Source organism: Peromyscus maniculatus, chromosome 5 (assembly GCF_049852395.1).
Source record: "Peromyscus maniculatus bairdii isolate BWxNUB_F1_BW_parent chromosome 5, HU_Pman_BW_mat_3.1, whole genome shotgun sequence".
Classification (NCBI taxonomy): Eukaryota; Metazoa; Chordata; class Mammalia; order Rodentia; family Cricetidae; genus Peromyscus; species Peromyscus maniculatus.
Genome location: NC_134856.1, coordinates 57,493,749 through 57,511,898, shown reverse-complemented (window position 1 = coordinate 57,511,898; position 18,150 = coordinate 57,493,749). Strand labels below are relative to the sequence as shown.

Here is an 18,150-nt window from a genome sequence, read left to right as displayed (position 1 = left end):
CTGCCCCAAAGACCAGGGGCTGGCTACCTGGCAACGGGTGGGGCGAGTCGCGGAGCCAAGGCAGCCCCTGCCCTGGAAGGAAGAAGGTCCTGAGGCTTCAGCGCCCGCAGCCGTGGAAAGCCGAGCGGGGGAGCGGGAGGTGCGGGCGCGTGCACACCGGACCCGCCCGAGGCCCAGGGAGAGGGAGGAGCAGGCTTGCGGGCGAGCCAAGGTGCCAGGGGCCCGCCGGGTGTGCCCGGTGGGAGAGTGCCGCCGGCCGATGAAGCAGGACCGGGAGAGGAGAAGGTCCCGGGGAAACGCTGGCCACTGCCGGCCCTGGGCCCCCGCTGCGGGCCACGGACCACGGGCCACGGACGCGGGCAGAGGGCTGAGGAGGGCCTCGCTGGCGTGCCGTCGCGTTCAGGGTGGGGCGCGAGCCGGGCTCCGGGGCGGCGGGTGGGTGGGTGAGCTGCTGAGGGCAGCGGCGGAGGTGAGGCTCTTGAGGCTCCGCGGACCGGGCGCCGTCGTCTACGGCCATACCACCCTGAACGCGCCCGATCTCGTCTGATCTCGGAAGCTAAGCAGGGTCGGGCCTGGTTAGTACTTGGATGGGAGACCGCCTGGGAATACCGGGTGCTGTAGGCTTTTTTTGCCTTTGCCCCTTTTGGCCTTTGAAAGGCAGGCCCTTTGCGGCCGCGGGCCCCCATGGGGCGGGCCCCGGGACCCCTCCGCCTCCCCCTCCCCCTCCCCTTCGCCCGCAAGGCTGCCAATTCGCCCGGCCATCGCAGCCCTCAGGCACGCTGCCAACCCACCGGGGGAAACACCCGAGTGGGGATCCCAGGACCCCAGAAGAAGCTAAGATTCACATGAGAGAGGCAGGTCTCGCCTGACAGGCAGCCCAGGCTAGCCTTGCCCTCCAACAACCGGGGCTCCATCGCACCTGGCTGCCTGCCTGGCTCCACAGGCGGGGGTCTGGGAGGAGGACACTCCGGGTCCCGGCACGGGGATGGGGTGGGGGGACAGATCCGCCCACCACCTCCACACAGCCCACCGCTTGGAAGCAGTCCCAGAGGAACCAGGCTCCCACCCGAGCCCTCCACCACGCCCACCTCCCCCACTAGGAGCCCCCACGGGATAGGGTGGTGGTGCCCAGGGGCGTGCCTACGGGCCTGCCTGCCTGCCTTCCTGCCTCCCTGAGTGTGTTAACTTTGGGTGCGTGCATAGGTGAGTAGGCCCGTGTGTGTGTGTGTGTGTGTGTGTGTGTGTGTGTGTGTGTGTGTGTGTTCAGGTCGGCCGCATTGTCATCCTGTGTGCCTGTGTAGCCTCATTCCTGCATCATTGAATGTTTTGTGTGTTGGGGGGGGTATCTCACGCACGTGTATGTGTGTGTGTGTGTGTGTGTGTGTGTGTGTTCCTGCGGGCGCACACGCACGCGGGCCTCTGTGCCTGCAGGCACCCTGGCTCGTGCGTGGGTGTCTGTGTGTGTGCGCGTGCGTGCTTGCGTGCGTGCGTGCGTGTGCGGGGGCACACATGCCGAGTGTGTTTCCGTGTGGGCGAGCGTGTGTGTGGAGGTCTACGTGTGTGCGTGCATGAGTGTGAGTCCACGTGAAGCGGTGCCCTAGGGGGCTGCGACGTGTCCGTGGGTGTGGCTGCGCGTGTCGCCGGTGGGATGGGATGCCAGAGAGCCACAGTTGGTTGCTTCCCGAGCCCGACCCGAGGGGCCAAGGCCTGGGCGCAGGCCAGTAGAGGAGTCAGTCAGTAGTGCGGTGGCCGAGCAGAGCACCCGGGTCCAAGATGGGCCCGACCTGGAACCTAGTGGTCCCAGGGCAAGAGGAAGTCACAGGTCAGGCGCTGTCCCACTGAGGCGCCGGCGGTGCGGGAATTCTCGGGAATTCTCTGTCTGTCGCGGAAGCAGGTCCCCCAGAGCGGAGGGGTCCGTGCTGGGGTTTGAGAGGCCATCAGACCCCCGGCACACAGTCCGGTCCAGCCGCGCGACCTTCGTCGCGCCCGCTCAGACCCTTGGCTCTTCCTTGATGGAGGCAGCTTTGGATGGGTGCGTGGCCGGGTGGCCGGGTGGCCAGGTGGCAGGAAGAGAATTCTGGCCCCGTGACCCGCCTCTACCCCCAACGTCCACGGAGCTGAGCGACAAAGAGCCCCGTGTTCCAACCTGCCCTGGACATCCTTGCCCGTTTATGTGTGTGTGGCGAGGCTCGGGCTCCGTGTCTGGGTGTGGATGTGTGCACGAGTGTGCGCATGTTTGTGCCTCTGGTTTTGTACGCTCTGGCTTGGCTGTGCGGCCGTCCCTCCTTGCTAGAGCACGGGTGCTCGCTCCATCCAGTGAAGACAGACAGACAGACAGACAGACAGACAGACTTTGTGGCTGCAGGGCCCTGCCCGAGCTGTCTCATCCATTGGCAAGGGAAGATGTAACCGAGGAGTTGGGGCCTAGACACACGCTTCCTTCCTCGTCCGGGACTCTCCAGAGGACAGTCCTCTCCACAGGCAAGGTGGGAGGAGGCCCGCTGGCCGGGTGGGACCGAGGATAGATAGCCCAAGAGACGCCTGGCCCGGACGGGACCCGCCTCTGCCCCCACCGTGCACGCGCAGAGCGCCAAGACCCAAGTTCCAAGTTCGCTGAAACCCATGGGCGCAGGATCATCTTGCGAGCCTTCCAGCGAGACATTCTCCCTTCTCCCGGGCGGGCTGAGCGGGGCGGCTCATCATCGCCGCCGCGGCCCCCGCCGCCGCCGCCGCCGCCGCCGCCGCCGCCCCCGCCGCCCCCGCCGCTTCCCGGGGAGGGAGGCTTCTGCCACGGAGGAATGGATGGACGGGTTCTCCGTGGGGGTGGGGCGGGGGTGGGGGCAGAACCTGGAGCCCACGAGCTGGCATTCCAAGTTCCAGAGAGGGAACCAAGGTCCATCCAGGAGGTAGGGAAGGGTGTGTGAATGGGCGTGCATGTGTGTGTGTGTGCGCGTGTGTGTTTGTGCATGCGTGTGTGTGTGTGTGTGTGTGTGTGTTTGTGTGTGTGTCTGTCTGTCTGTGTCTGTCTGTGTCTCCTGGGGAGAGGAGGAAGAGGAGTAGGAAGGAGCAACGGGGGAGGAGGAGGAGGAGGAGAAGCCGACAGTTCCCCAAGGTGAGAGATGACAGTCGGTGCGAGCACCCCATCCGTCCAGGCACCACCTCGGGGCAGCACCGTCAGGAGGGTGAGCACCCTGTCTGGACGGGTGGATGACCCACCCGAAGGATCCGGCCGCCTTGCCTGCGCCTCCCTGGGCACCTCCCCTCCCCGGGAAGCCAGGAAAGAAAGTGGCAGAGCGCAGCCCGGGCAGGGCCACGAACCCCTCCTGCCACCCTCACCCCCACTCCCCACCCCCCCACCTCCACCTCCCCACCAGGACCCCCAAAGGCACAGAAATGGCCTGCAGGTCAGAGGAGGGCTCCAACCTGCCTGCCCCAAAGACCAGGGGCTGGCTACCTGGCAACGGGTGGGGCGAGTCGCGGAGCCAAGGCAGCCCCTGCCCTGGAAGGAAGAAGGTCCTGAGGCTTCAGCGCCCGCAGCCGTGGAAAGCCGAGCGGGGGAGCGGGAGGTGCGGGCGCGTGCACACCGGACCGGCCCGAGGCCCAGGGAGAGGGAGGAGCAGGCTTGCGGGCGAGCCAAGGTGCCAGGGGCCCGCCGGGTGTGCCCGGTGGGAGAGTGCCGCCGGCCGATGAAGCAGGACCGGGAGAGGAGAAGGTCCCGGGGAAACGCTGGCCACTGCCGGCCCTGGGCCCCCGCTGCGGGCCACGGACCACGGGCCACGGACGCGGGCAGAGGGCTGAGGAGGGCCTCGCTGGCGTGCCGTCGCGTTCAGGGTGGGGCGCGAGCCGGGCTCCGGGGCGGCGGGTGGGTGGGTGAGCTGCTGAGGGCAGCGGCGGAGGTGAGGCTCTTGAGGCTCCGCGGACCGGGCGCCGTCGTCTACGGCCATACCACCCTGAACGCGCCCGATCTCGTCTGATCTCGGAAGCTAAGCAGGGTCGGGCCTGGTTAGTACTTGGATGGGAGACCGCCTGGGAATACCGGGTGCTGTAGGCTTTTTTTGCCTTTGCCCCTTTTGGCCTTTGAAAGGCAGGCCCTTTGCGGCCGCGGGCCCCCATGGGGCGGGCCCCGGGACCCCTCCGCCTCCCCCTCCCCCTCCCCTTCGCCCGCAAGGCTGCCAATTCGCCCGGCCATCGCAGCCCTCAGGCACGCTGCCAACCCACCGGGGGAAACACCCGAGTGGGGATCCCAGGACCCCAGAAGAAGCTAAGATTCACATGAGAGAGGCAGGTCTCGCCTGACAGGCAGCCCAGGCTAGCCTTGCCCTCCAACAACCGGGGCTCCATCGCACCTGGCTGCCTGCCTGGCTCCACAGGCGGGGGTCTGGGAGGAGGACACTCCGGGTCCCGGCACGGGGATGGGGTGGGGGGACAGATCCGCCCACCACCTCCACACAGCCCACCGCTTGGAAGCAGTCCCAGAGGAACCAGGCTCCCACCCGAGCCCTCCACCACGCCCACCTCCCCCACTAGGAGCCCCCACGGGATAGGGTGGTGGTGCCCAGGGGCGTGCCTACGGGCCTGCCTGCCTGCCTTCCTGCCTCCCTGAGTGTGTTAACTTTGGGTGCGTGCATAGGTGAGTAGGCCCGTGTGTGTGTGTGTGTGTGTGTGTGTGTGTGTGTGTGTGTGTTCAGGTCGGCCGCATTGTCATCCTGTGTGCCTGTGTAGCCTCATTCCTGCATCATTGAATGTTTTGTGTGTTGGGGGGGGGTATCTCACGCACGTGTATGTGTGTGTGTGTGTGTGTGTGTGTTCCTGCGGGCGCACACGCACGCGGGCCTCTGTGCCTGCAGGCACCCTGGCTCGTGCGTGGGTGTCTGTGTGTGTGCGCGTGCGTGCTTGCGTGCGTGCGTGCGTGTGCGGGGGCACACATGCCGAGTGTGTTTCCGTGTGGGCGAGCGTGTGTGTGGAGGTCTACGTGTGTGCGTGCATGAGTGTGAGTCCACGTGAAGCGGTGCCCTAGGGGGCTGCGACGTGTCCGTGGGTGTGGCTGCGCGTGTCGCCGGTGGGATGGGATGCCAGAGAGCCACAGTTGGTTGCTTCCCGAGCCCGACCCGAGGGGCCAAGGCCTGGGCGCAGGCCAGTAGAGGAGTCAGTCAGTAGTGCGGTGGCCGAGCAGAGCACCCGGGTCCAAGATGGGCCCGACCTGGAACCTAGTGGTCCCAGGGCAAGAGGAAGTCACAGGTCAGGCGCTGTCCCACTGAGGCGCCGGCGGTGCGGGAATTCTCGGGAATTCTCTGTCTGTCGCGGAAGCAGGTCCCCCAGAGCGGAGGGGTCCGTGCTGGGGTTTGAGAGGCCATCAGACCCCCGGCACACAGTCCGGTCCAGCCGCGCGACCTTCGTCGCGCCCGCTCAGACCCTTGGCTCTTCCTTGATGGAGGCAGCTTTGGATGGGTGCGTGGCCGGGTGGCCGGGTGGCCAGGTGGCAGGAAGAGAATTCTGGCCCCGTGACCCGCCTCTACCCCCAACGTCCACGGAGCTGAGCGACAAAGAGCCCCGTGTTCCAACCTGCCCTGGACATCCTTGCCCGTTTATGTGTGTGTGGCGAGGCTCGGGCTCCGTGTCTGGGTGTGGATGTGTGCACGAGTGTGCGCATGTTTGTGCCTCTGGTTTTGTACGCTCTGGCTTGGCTGTGCGGCCGTCCCTCCTTGCTAGAGCACGGGTGCTCGCTCCATCCAGTGAAGACAGACAGACAGACAGACAGACAGACAGACTTTGTGGCTGCAGGGCCCTGCCCGAGCTGTCTCATCCATTGGCAAGGGAAGATGTAACCGAGGAGTTGGGGCCTAGACACACGCTTCCTTCCTCGTCCGGGACTCTCCAGAGGACAGTCCTCTCCACAGGCAAGGTGGGAGGAGGCCCGCTGGCCGGGTGGGACCGAGGATAGATAGCCCAAGAGACGCCTGGCCCGGACGGGACCCGCCTCTGCCCCCACCGTGCACGCGCAGAGCGCCAAGACCCAAGTTCCAAGTTCGCTGAAACCCATGGGCGCAGGATCATCTTGCGCGCCTTCCAGCGAGACATTCTCCCTTCTCCCGGGCGGGCTGAGCGGGGCGGCTCATCATCGCCGCCGCGGCCCCCGCCGCCGCCGCCGCCGCCGCCGCCGCCGCCCCCGCCGCCCCCGCCGCCCCCGCCGCTTCCCGGGGAGGGAGGCTTCTGCCACGGAGGAATGGATGGACGGGTTCTCCGTGGGGGTGGGGCGGGGGTGGGGGCAGAACCTGGAGCCCACGAGCTGGCATTCCAAGTTCCAGAGAGGGAACCAAGGTCCATCCAGGAGGTAGGGAAGGGTGTGTGAATGGGCGTGCATGTGTGTGTGTGTGCGCGTGTGTGTTTGTGCATGCGTGTGTGTGTGTGTGTGTGTGTGTGTTTGTGTGTGTGTCTGTCTGTCTGTGTCTGTCTGTGTCTCCTGGGGAGAGGAGGAAGAGGAGTAGGAAGGAGCAACGGGGGAGGAGGAGGAGGAGGAGAAGCCGACAGTTCCCCAAGGTGAGAGATGACAGTCGGTGCGAGCACCCCATCCGTCCAGGCACCACCTCGGGGCAGCACCGTCAGGAGGGTGAGCACCCTGTCTGGACGGGTGGATGACCCACCCGAAGGATCCGGCCGCCTTGCCTGCGCCTCCCTGGGCACCTCCCCTCCCCGGGAAGCCAGGAAAGAAAGTGGCAGAGCGCAGCCCGGGCAGGGCCACGAACCCCTCCTGCCACCCTCACCCCCACTCCCCACCCCCCCCACCTCCACCTCCCCACCAGGACCCCCAAAGGCACAGAAATGGCCTGCAGGTCAGAGGAGGGCTCCAACCTGCCTGCCCCAAAGACCAGGGGCTGGCTACCTGGCAACGGGTGGGGCGAGTCGCGGAGCCAAGGCAGCCCCTGCCCTGGAAGGAAGAAGGTCCTGAGGCTTCAGCGCCCGCAGCCGTGGAAAGCCGAGCGGGGGAGCGGGAGGTGCGGGCGCGTGCACACCGGACCCGCCCGAGGCCCAGGGAGAGGGAGGAGCAGGCTTGCGGGCGAGCCAAGGTGCCAGGGGCCCGCCGGGTGTGCCCGGTGGGAGAGTGCCGCCGGCCGATGAAGCAGGACCGGGAGAGGAGAAGGTCCCGGGGAAACGCTGGCCACTGCCGGCCCTGGGCCCCCGCTGCGGGCCACGGACCACGGGCCACGGACGCGGGCAGAGGGCTGAGGAGGGCCTCGCTGGCGTGCCGTCGCGTTCAGGGTGGGGCGCGAGCCGGGCTCCGGGGCGGCGGGTGGGTGGGTGAGCTGCTGAGGGCAGCGGCGGAGGTGAGGCTCTTGAGGCTCCGCGGACCGGGCGCCGTCGTCTACGGCCATACCACCCTGAACGCGCCCGATCTCGTCTGATCTCGGAAGCTAAGCAGGGTCGGGCCTGGTTAGTACTTGGATGGGAGACCGCCTGGGAATACCGGGTGCTGTAGGCTTTTTTTGCCTTTGCCCCTTTTGGCCTTTGAAAGGCAGGCCCTTTGCGGCCGCGGGCCCCCATGGGGCGGGCCCCGGGACCCCTCCGCCTCCCCCTCCCCCTCCCCTTCGCCCGCAAGGCTGCCAATTCGCCCGGCCATCGCAGCCCTCAGGCACGCTGCCAACCCACCGGGGGAAACACCCGAGTGGGGATCCCAGGACCCCAGAAGAAGCTAAGATTCACATGAGAGAGGCAGGTCTCGCCTGACAGGCAGCCCAGGCTAGCCTTGCCCTCCAACAACCGGGGCTCCATCGCACCTGGCTGCCTGCCTGGCTCCACAGGCGGGGGTCTGGGAGGAGGACACTCCGGGTCCCGGCACGGGGATGGGGTGGGGGGACAGATCCGCCCACCACCTCCACACAGCCCACCGCTTGGAAGCAGTCCCAGAGGAACCAGGCTCCCACCCGAGCCCTCCACCACGCCCACCTCCCCCACTAGGAGCCCCCACGGGATAGGGTGGTGGTGCCCAGGGGCGTGCCTACGGGCCTGCCTGCCTGCCTTCCTGCCTCCCTGAGTGTGTTAACTTTGGGTGCGTGCATAGGTGAGTAGGCCCGTGTGTGTGTGTGTGTGTGTGTGTGTGTGTGTGTGTGTGTGTGTGTTCAGGTCGGCCGCATTGTCATCCTGTGTGCCTGTGTAGCCTCATTCCTGCATCATTGAATGTTTTGTGTGTTGGGGGGGGGTATCTCACGCACGTGTATGTGTGTGTGTGTGTGTGTGTGTGTGTGTGTTCCTGCGGGCGCACACGCACGCGGGCCTCTGTGCCTGCAGGCACCCTGGCTCGTGCGTGGGTGTCTGTGTGTGTGCGCGTGCGTGCTTGCGTGCGTGCGTGCGTGTGCGGGGGCACACATGCCGAGTGTGTTTCCGTGTGGGCGAGCGTGTGTGTGGAGGTCTACGTGTGTGCGTGCATGAGTGTGAGTCCACGTGAAGCGGTGCCCTAGGGGGCTGCGACGTGTCCGTGGGTGTGGCTGCGCGTGTCGCCGGTGGGATGGGATGCCAGAGAGCCACAGTTGGTTGCTTCCCGAGCCCGACCCGAGGGGCCAAGGCCTGGGCGCAGGCCAGTAGAGGAGTCAGTCAGTAGTGCGGTGGCCGAGCAGAGCACCCGGGTCCAAGATGGGCCCGACCTGGAACCTAGTGGTCCCAGGGCAAGAGGAAGTCACAGGTCAGGCGCTGTCCCACTGAGGCGCCGGCGGTGCGGGAATTCTCGGGAATTCTCTGTCTGTCGCGGAAGCAGGTCCCCCAGAGCGGAGGGGTCCGTGCTGGGGTTTGAGAGGCCATCAGACCCCCGGCACACAGTCCGGTCCAGCCGCGCGACCTTCGTCGCGCCCGCTCAGACCCTTGGCTCTTCCTTGATGGAGGCAGCTTTGGATGGGTGCGTGGCCGGGTGGCCGGGTGGCCAGGTGGCAGGAAGAGAATTCTGGCCCCGTGACCCGCCTCTACCCCCAACGTCCACGGAGCTGAGCGACAAAGAGCCCCGTGTTCCAACCTGCCCTGGACATCCTTGCCCGTTTATGTGTGTGTGGCGAGGCTCGGGCTCCGTGTCTGGGTGTGGATGTGTGCACGAGTGTGCGCATGTTTGTGCCTCTGGTTTTGTACGCTCTGGCTTGGCTGTGCGGCCGTCCCTCCTTGCTAGAGCACGGGTGCTCGCTCCATCCAGTGAAGACAGACAGACAGACAGACAGACAGACAGACTTTGTGGCTGCAGGGCCCTGCCCGAGCTGTCTCATCCATTGGCAAGGGAAGATGTAACCGAGGAGTTGGGGCCTAGACACACGCTTCCTTCCTCGTCCGGGACTCTCCAGAGGACAGTCCTCTCCACAGGCAAGGTGGGAGGAGGCCCGCTGGCCGGGTGGGACCGAGGATAGATAGCCCAAGAGACGCCTGGCCCGGACGGGACCCGCCTCTGCCCCCACCGTGCACGCGCAGAGCGCCAAGACCCAAGTTCCAAGTTCGCTGAAACCCATGGGCGCAGGATCATCTTGCGCGCCTTCCAGCGAGACATTCTCCCTTCTCCCGGGCGGGCTGAGCGGGGCGGCTCATCATCGCCGCCGCGGCCCCCGCCGCCGCCGCCGCCGCCGCCGCCGCCGCCCCCGCCGCCCCCGCCGCCCCCGCCGCTTCCCGGGGAGGGAGGCTTCTGCCACGGAGGAATGGATGGACGGGTTCTCCGTGGGGGTGGGGCGGGGGTGGGGGCAGAACCTGGAGCCCACGAGCTGGCATTCCAAGTTCCAGAGAGGGAACCAAGGTCCATCCAGGAGGTAGGGAAGGGTGTGTGAATGGGCGTGCATGTGTGTGTGTGTGCGCGTGTGTGTTTGTGCATGCGTGTGTGTGTGTGTGTGTGTGTGTTTGTGTGTGTGTCTGTCTGTCTGTGTCTGTCTGTGTCTCCTGGGGAGAGGAGGAAGAGGAGTAGGAAGGAGCAACGGGGGAGGAGGAGGAGGAGGAGAAGCCGACAGTTCCCCAAGGTGAGAGATGACAGTCGGTGCGAGCACCCCATCCGTCCAGGCACCACCTCGGGGCAGCACCGTCAGGAGGGTGAGCACCCTGTCTGGACGGGTGGATGACCCACCCGAAGGATCCGGCCGCCTTGCCTGCGCCTCCCTGGGCACCTCCCCTCCCCGGGAAGCCAGGAAAGAAAGTGGCAGAGCGCAGCCCGGGCAGGGCCACGAACCCCTCCTGCCACCCTCACCCCCACTCCCCACCCCCCCACCTCCACCTCCCCACCAGGACCCCCAAAGGCACAGAAATGGCCTGCAGGTCAGAGGAGGGCTCCAACCTGCCTGCCCCAAAGACCAGGGGCTGGCTACCTGGCAACGGGTGGGGCGAGTCGCGGAGCCAAGGCAGCCCCTGCCCTGGAAGGAAGAAGGTCCTGAGGCTTCAGCGCCCGCAGCCGTGGAAAGCCGAGCGGGGGAGCGGGAGGTGCGGGCGCGTGCACACCGGACCGGCCCGAGGCCCAGGGAGAGGGAGGAGCAGGCTTGCGGGCGAGCCAAGGTGCCAGGGGCCCGCCGGGTGTGCCCGGTGGGAGAGTGCCGCCGGCCGATGAAGCAGGACCGGGAGAGGAGAAGGTCCCGGGGAAACGCTGGCCACTGCCGGCCCTGGGCCCCCGCTGCGGGCCACGGACCACGGGCCACGGACGCGGGCAGAGGGCTGAGGAGGGCCTCGCTGGCGTGCCGTCGCGTTCAGGGTGGGGCGCGAGCCGGGCTCCGGGGCGGCGGGTGGGTGGGTGAGCTGCTGAGGGCAGCGGCGGAGGTGAGGCTCTTGAGGCTCCGCGGACCGGGCGCCGTCGTCTACGGCCATACCACCCTGAACGCGCCCGATCTCGTCTGATCTCGGAAGCTAAGCAGGGTCGGGCCTGGTTAGTACTTGGATGGGAGACCGCCTGGGAATACCGGGTGCTGTAGGCTTTTTTTGCCTTTGCCCCTTTTGGCCTTTGAAAGGCAGGCCCTTTGCGGCCGCGGGCCCCCATGGGGCGGGCCCCGGGACCCCTCCGCCTCCCCCTCCCCCTCCCCTTCGCCCGCAAGGCTGCCAATTCGCCCGGCCATCGCAGCCCTCAGGCACGCTGCCAACCCACCGGGGGAAACACCCGAGTGGGGATCCCAGGACCCCAGAAGAAGCTAAGATTCACATGAGAGAGGCAGGTCTCGCCTGACAGGCAGCCCAGGCTAGCCTTGCCCTCCAACAACCGGGGCTCCATCGCACCTGGCTGCCTGCCTGGCTCCACAGGCGGGGGTCTGGGAGGAGGACACTCCGGGTCCCGGCACGGGGATGGGGTGGGGGGACAGATCCGCCCACCACCTCCACACAGCCCACCGCTTGGAAGCAGTCCCAGAGGAACCAGGCTCCCACCCGAGCCCTCCACCACGCCCACCTCCCCCACTAGGAGCCCCCACGGGATAGGGTGGTGGTGCCCAGGGGCGTGCCTACGGGCCTGCCTGCCTGCCTTCCTGCCTCCCTGAGTGTGTTAACTTTGGGTGCGTGCATAGGTGAGTAGGCCCGTGTGTGTGTGTGTGTGTGTGTGTGTGTGTGTGTGTGTGTGTGTGTGTTCAGGTCGGCCGCATTGTCATCCTGTGTGCCTGTGTAGCCTCATTCCTGCATCATTGAATGTTTTGTGTGTTGGGGGGGGGTATCTCACGCACGTGTATGTGTGTGTGTGTGTGTGTGTGTGTGTTCCTGCGGGCGCACACGCACGCGGGCCTCTGTGCCTGCAGGCACCCTGGCTCGTGCGTGGGTGTCTGTGTGTGTGCGCGTGCGTGCTTGCGTGCGTGCGTGCGTGTGCGGGGGCACACATGCCGAGTGTGTTTCCGTGTGGGCGAGCGTGTGTGTGGAGGTCTACGTGTGTGCGTGCATGAGTGTGAGTCCACGTGAAGCGGTGCCCTAGGGGGCTGCGACGTGTCCGTGGGTGTGGCTGCGCGTGTCGCCGGTGGGATGGGATGCCAGAGAGCCACAGTTGGTTGCTTCCCGAGCCCGACCCGAGGGGCCAAGGCCTGGGCGCAGGCCAGTAGAGGAGTCAGTCAGTAGTGCGGTGGCCGAGCAGAGCACCCGGGTCCAAGATGGGCCCGACCTGGAACCTAGTGGTCCCAGGGCAAGAGGAAGTCACAGGTCAGGCGCTGTCCCACTGAGGCGCCGGCGGTGCGGGAATTCTCGGGAATTCTCTGTCTGTCGCGGAAGCAGGTCCCCCAGAGCGGAGGGGTCCGTGCTGGGGTTTGAGAGGCCATCAGACCCCCGGCACACAGTCCGGTCCAGCCGCGCGACCTTCGTCGCGCCCGCTCAGACCCTTGGCTCTTCCTTGATGGAGGCAGCTTTGGATGGGTGCGTGGCCGGGTGGCCGGGTGGCCAGGTGGCAGGAAGAGAATTCTGGCCCCGTGACCCGCCTCTACCCCCAACGTCCACGGAGCTGAGCGACAAAGAGCCCCGTGTTCCAACCTGCCCTGGACATCCTTGCCCGTTTATGTGTGTGTGGCGAGGCTCGGGCTCCGTGTCTGGGTGTGGATGTGTGCACGAGTGTGCGCATGTTTGTGCCTCTGGTTTTGTACGCTCTGGCTTGGCTGTGCGGCCGTCCCTCCTTGCTAGAGCACGGGTGCTCGCTCCATCCAGTGAAGACAGACAGACAGACAGACAGACAGACAGACTTTGTGGCTGCAGGGCCCTGCCCGAGCTGTCTCATCCATTGGCAAGGGAAGATGTAACCGAGGAGTTGGGGCCTAGACACACGCTTCCTTCCTCGTCCGGGACTCTCCAGAGGACAGTCCTCTCCACAGGCAAGGTGGGAGGAGGCCCGCTGGCCGGGTGGGACCGAGGATAGATAGCCCAAGAGACGCCTGGCCCGGACGGGACCCGCCTCTGCCCCCACCGTGCACGCGCAGAGCGCCAAGACCCAAGTTCCAAGTTCGCTGAAACCCATGGGCGCAGGATCATCTTGCGCGCCTTCCAGCGAGACATTCTCCCTTCTCCCGGGCGGGCTGAGCGGGGCGGCTCATCATCGCCGCCGCGGCCCCCGCCGCCGCCGCCGCCGCCGCCGCCGCCGCCCCCGCCGCCCCCGCCGCTTCCCGGGGAGGGAGGCTTCTGCCACGGAGGAATGGATGGACGGGTTCTCCGTGGGGGTGGGGCGGGGGTGGGGGCAGAACCTGGAGCCCACGAGCTGGCATTCCAAGTTCCAGAGAGGGAACCAAGGTCCATCCAGGAGGTAGGGAAGGGTGTGTGAATGGGCGTGCATGTGTGTGTGTGTGCGCGTGTGTGTTTGTGCATGCGTGTGTGTGTGTGTGTGTGTGTGTGTTTGTGTGTGTGTCTGTCTGTCTGTGTCTGTCTGTGTCTCCTGGGGAGAGGAGGAAGAGGAGTAGGAAGGAGCAACGGGGGAGGAGGAGGAGGAGGAGAAGCCGACAGTTCCCCAAGGTGAGAGATGACAGTCGGTGCGAGCACCCCATCCGTCCAGGCACCACCTCGGGGCAGCACCGTCAGGAGGGTGAGCACCCTGTCTGGACGGGTGGATGACCCACCCGAAGGATCCGGCCGCCTTGCCTGCGCCTCCCTGGGCACCTCCCCTCCCCGGGAAGCCAGGAAAGAAAGTGGCAGAGCGCAGCCCGGGCAGGGCCACGAACCCCTCCTGCCACCCTCACCCCCACTCCCCACCCCCCCCACCTCCACCTCCCCACCAGGACCCCCAAAGGCACAGAAATGGCCTGCAGGTCAGAGGAGGGCTCCAACCTGCCTGCCCCAAAGACCAGGGGCTGGCTACCTGGCAACGGGTGGGGCGAGTCGCGGAGCCAAGGCAGCCCCTGCCCTGGAAGGAAGAAGGTCCTGAGGCTTCAGCGCCCGCAGCCGTGGAAAGCCGAGCGGGGGAGCGGGAGGTGCGGGCGCGTGCACACCGGACCCGCCCGAGGCCCAGGGAGAGGGAGGAGCAGGCTTGCGGGCGAGCCAAGGTGCCAGGGGCCCGCCGGGTGTGCCCGGTGGGAGAGTGCCGCCGGCCGATGAAGCAGGACCGGGAGAGGAGAAGGTCCCGGGGAAACGCTGGCCACTGCCGGCCCTGGGCCCCCGCTGCGGGCCACGGACCACGGGCCACGGACGCGGGCAGAGGGCTGAGGAGGGCCTCGCTGGCGTGCCGTCGCGTTCAGGGTGGGGCGCGAGCCGGGCTCCGGGGCGGCGGGTGGGTGGGTGAGCTGCTGAGGGCAGCGGCGGAGGTGAGGCTCTTGAGGCTCCGCGGACCGGGCGCCGTCGTCTACGGCCATACCACCCTGAACGCGCCCGATCTCGTCTGATCTCGGAAGCTAAGCAGGGTCGGGCCTGGTTAGTACTTGGATGGGAGACCGCCTGGGAATACCGGGTGCTGTAGGCTTTTTTTGCCTTTGCCCCTTTTGGCCTTTGAAAGGCAGGCCCTTTGCGGCCGCGGGCCCCCATGGGGCGGGCCCCGGGACCCCTCCGCCTCCCCCTCCCCCTCCCCTTCGCCCGCAAGGCTGCCAATTCGCCCGGCCATCGCAGCCCTCAGGCACGCTGCCAACCCACCGGGGGAAACACCCGAGTGGGGATCCCAGGACCCCAGAAGAAGCTAAGATTCACATGAGAGAGGCAGGTCTCGCCTGACAGGCAGCCCAGGCTAGCCTTGCCCTCCAACAACCGGGGCTCCATCGCACCTGGCTGCCTGCCTGGCTCCACAGGCGGGGGTCTGGGAGGAGGACACTCCGGGTCCCGGCACGGGGATGGGGTGGGGGGACAGATCCGCCCACCACCTCCACACAGCCCACCGCTTGGAAGCAGTCCCAGAGGAACCAGGCTCCCACCCGAGCCCTCCACCACGCCCACCTCCCCCACTAGGAGCCCCCACGGGATAGGGTGGTGGTGCCCAGGGGCGTGCCTACGGGCCTGCCTGCCTGCCTTCCTGCCTCCCTGAGTGTGTTAACTTTGGGTGCGTGCATAGGTGAGTAGGCCCGTGTGTGTGTGTGTGTGTGTGTGTGTGTGTGTGTGTGTGTGTGTGTTCAGGTCGGCCGCATTGTCATCCTGTGTGCCTGTGTAGCCTCATTCCTGCATCATTGAATGTTTTGTGTGTTGGGGGGGGGTATCTCACGCACGTGTATGTGTGTGTGTGTGTGTGTGTGTGTTCCTGCGGGCGCACACGCACGCGGGCCTCTGTGCCTGCAGGCACCCTGGCTCGTGCGTGGGTGTCTGTGTGTGTGCGCGTGCGTGCTTGCGTGCGTGCGTGCGTGTGCGGGGGCACACATGCCGAGTGTGTTTCCGTGTGGGCGAGCGTGTGTGTGGAGGTCTACGTGTGTGCGTGCATGAGTGTGAGTCCACGTGAAGCGGTGCCCTAGGGGGCTGCGACGTGTCCGTGGGTGTGGCTGCGCGTGTCGCCGGTGGGATGGGATGCCAGAGAGCCACAGTTGGTTGCTTCCCGAGCCCGACCCGAGGGGCCAAGGCCTGGGCGCAGGCCAGTAGAGGAGTCAGTCAGTAGTGCGGTGGCCGAGCAGAGCACCCGGGTCCAAGATGGGCCCGACCTGGAACCTAGTGGTCCCAGGGCAAGAGGAAGTCACAGGTCAGGCGCTGTCCCACTGAGGCGCCGGCGGTGCGGGAATTCTCGGGAATTCTCTGTCTGTCGCGGAAGCAGGTCCCCCAGAGCGGAGGGGTCCGTGCTGGGGTTTGAGAGGCCATCAGACCCCCGGCACACAGTCCGGTCCAGCCGCGCGACCTTCGTCGCGCCCGCTCAGACCCTTGGCTCTTCCTTGATGGAGGCAGCTTTGGATGGGTGCGTGGCCGGGTGGCCGGGTGGCCAGGTGGCAGGAAGAGAATTCTGGCCCCGTGACCCGCCTCTACCCCCAACGTCCACGGAGCTGAGCGACAAAGAGCCCCGTGTTCCAACCTGCCCTGGACATCCTTGCCCGTTTATGTGTGTGTGGCGAGGCTCGGGCTCCGTGTCTGGGTGTGGATGTGTGCACGAGTGTGCGCATGTTTGTGCCTCTGGTTTTGTACGCTCTGGCTTGGCTGTGCGGCCGTCCCTCCTTGCTAGAGCACGGGTGCTCGCTCCATCCAGTGAAGACAGACAGACAGACAGACAGACAGACAGACTTTGTGGCTGCAGGGCCCTGCCCGAGCTGTCTCATCCATTGGCAAGGGAAGATGTAACCGAGGAGTTGGGGCCTAGACACACGCTTCCTTCCTCGTCCGGGACTCTCCAGAGGACAGTCCTCTCCACAGGCAAGGTGGGAGGAGGCCCGCTGGCCGGGTGGGACCGAGGATAGATAGCCCAAGAGACGCCTGGCCCGGACGGGACCCGCCTCTGCCCCCACCGTGCACGCGCAGAGCGCCAAGACCCAAGTTCCAAGTTCGCTGAAACCCATGGGCGCAGGATCATCTTGCGCGCCTTCCAGCGAGACATTCTCCCTTCTCCCGGGCGGGCTGAGCGGGGCGGCTCATCATCGCCGCCGCGGCCCCCGCCGCCGCCGCCGCCGCCGCCGCCGCCGCCCCCGCCGCCCCCGCCGCTTCCCGGGGAGGGAGGCTTCTGCCACGGAGGAATGGATGGACGGGTTCTCCGTGGGGGTGGGGCGGGGGTGGGGGCAGAACCTGGAGCCCACGAGCTGGCATTCCAAGTTCCAGAGAGGGAACCAAGGTCCATCCAGGAGGTAGGGAAGGGTGTGTGAATGGGCGTGCATGTGTGTGTGTGTGCGCGTGTGTGTTTGTGCATGCGTGTGTGTGTGTGTGTGTGTGTGTGTTTGTGTGTGTGTCTGTCTGTCTGTGTCTGTCTGTGTCTCCTGGGGAGAGGAGGAAGAGGAGTAGGAAGGAGCAACGGGGGAGGAGGAGGAGGAGGAGAAGCCGACAGTTCCCCAAGGTGAGAGATGACAGTCGGTGCGAGCACCCCATCCGTCCAGGCACCACCTCGGGGCAGCACCGTCAGGAGGGTGAGCACCCTGTCTGGACGGGTGGATGACCCACCCGAAGGATCCGGCCGCCTTGCCTGCGCCTCCCTGGGCACCTCCCCTCCCCGGGAAGCCAGGAAAGAAAGTGGCAGAGCGCAGCCCGGGCAGGGCCACGAACCCCTCCTGCCACCCTCACCCCCACTCCCCACCCCCCCACCTCCACCTCCCCACCAGGACCCCCAAAGGCACAGAAATGGCCTGCAGGTCAGAGGAGGGCTCCAACCTGCCTGCCCCAAAGACCAGGGGCTGGCTACCTGGCAACGGGTGGGGCGAGTCGCGGAGCCAAGGCAGCCCCTGCCCTGGAAGGAAGAAGGTCCTGAGGCTTCAGCGCCCGCAGCCGTGGAAAGCCGAGCGGGGGAGCGGGAGGTGCGGGCGCGTGCACACCGGACCGGCCCGAGGCCCAGGGAGAGGGAGGAGCAGGCTTGCGGGCGAGCCAAGGTGCCAGGGGCCCGCCGGGTGTGCCCGGTGGGAGAGTGCCGCCGGCCGATGAAGCAGGACCGGGAGAGGAGAAGGTCCCGGGGAAACGCTGGCCACTGCCGGCCCTGGGCCCCCGCTGCGGGCCACGGACCACGGGCCACGGACGCGGGCAGAGGGCTGAGGAGGGCCTCGCTGGCGTGCCGTCGCGTTCAGGGTGGGGCGCGAGCCGGGCTCCGGGGCGGCGGGTGGGTGGGTGAGCTGCTGAGGGCAGCGGCGGAGGTGAGGCTCTTGAGGCTCCGCGGACCGGGCGCCGTCGTCTACGGCCATACCACCCTGAACGCGCCCGATCTCGTCTGATCTCGGAAGCTAAGCAGGGTCGGGCCTGGTTAGTACTTGGATGGGAGACCGCCTGGGAATACCGGGTGCTGTAGGCTTTTTTTGCCTTTGCCCCTTTTGGCCTTTGAAAGGCAGGCCCTTTGCGGCCGCGGGCCCCCATGGGGCGGGCCCCGGGACCCCTCCGCCTCCCCCTCCCCCTCCCCTTCGCCCGCAAGGCTGCCAATTCGCCCGGCCATCGCAGCCCTCAGGCACGCTGCCAACCCACCGGGGGAAACACCCGAGTGGGGATCCCAGGACCCCAGAAGAAGCTAAGATTCACATGAGAGAGGCAGGTCTCGCCTGACAGGCAGCCCAGGCTAGCCTTGCCCTCCAACAACCGGGGCTCCATCGCACCTGGCTGCCTGCCTGGCTCCACAGGCGGGGGTCTGGGAGGAGGACACTCCGGGTCCCGGCACGGGGATGGGGTGGGGGGACAGATCCGCCCACCACCTCC

The 18,150-nt window shown here is 67.1% G+C and overlaps 6 non-coding genes across 6 annotated transcripts; all 6 read left to right on the top strand.

Annotated features, from left to right (window-relative positions):
- Nucleotides 1-505: 505 nt before the first annotated feature.
- Nucleotides 506-624, top strand: LOC143273559 (5S ribosomal RNA). The gene has a single exon (XR_013051741.1). It is a non-coding gene; the product is annotated as a 5S ribosomal RNA (ribosomal RNA).
- Nucleotides 625-3,932: 3,308 nt separating this feature from the next.
- Nucleotides 3,933-4,051, top strand: LOC143273558 (5S ribosomal RNA). The gene has a single exon (XR_013051740.1). It is a non-coding gene; the product is annotated as a 5S ribosomal RNA (ribosomal RNA).
- Nucleotides 4,052-7,358: 3,307 nt separating this feature from the next.
- On the top strand, nt 7,359-7,477 carry LOC143273556 (5S ribosomal RNA). The gene has a single exon (XR_013051738.1). It is a non-coding gene; the product is annotated as a 5S ribosomal RNA (ribosomal RNA).
- A 3,314-nt stretch (nt 7,478-10,791) lies between these two features.
- LOC143273555 (5S ribosomal RNA) lies at nt 10,792-10,910 on the top strand. Its single transcript, XR_013051737.1, has one exon. It is a non-coding gene; the product is annotated as a 5S ribosomal RNA (ribosomal RNA).
- A 3,306-nt stretch (nt 10,911-14,216) lies between these two features.
- On the top strand, nt 14,217-14,335 carry LOC143273554 (5S ribosomal RNA). Its single transcript, XR_013051736.1, has one exon. It is a non-coding gene; the product is annotated as a 5S ribosomal RNA (ribosomal RNA).
- A 3,301-nt stretch (nt 14,336-17,636) lies between these two features.
- On the top strand, nt 17,637-17,755 carry LOC143273553 (5S ribosomal RNA). The gene has a single exon (XR_013051735.1). It is a non-coding gene; the product is annotated as a 5S ribosomal RNA (ribosomal RNA).
- Nucleotides 17,756-18,150: the final 395 nt, after the last annotated feature.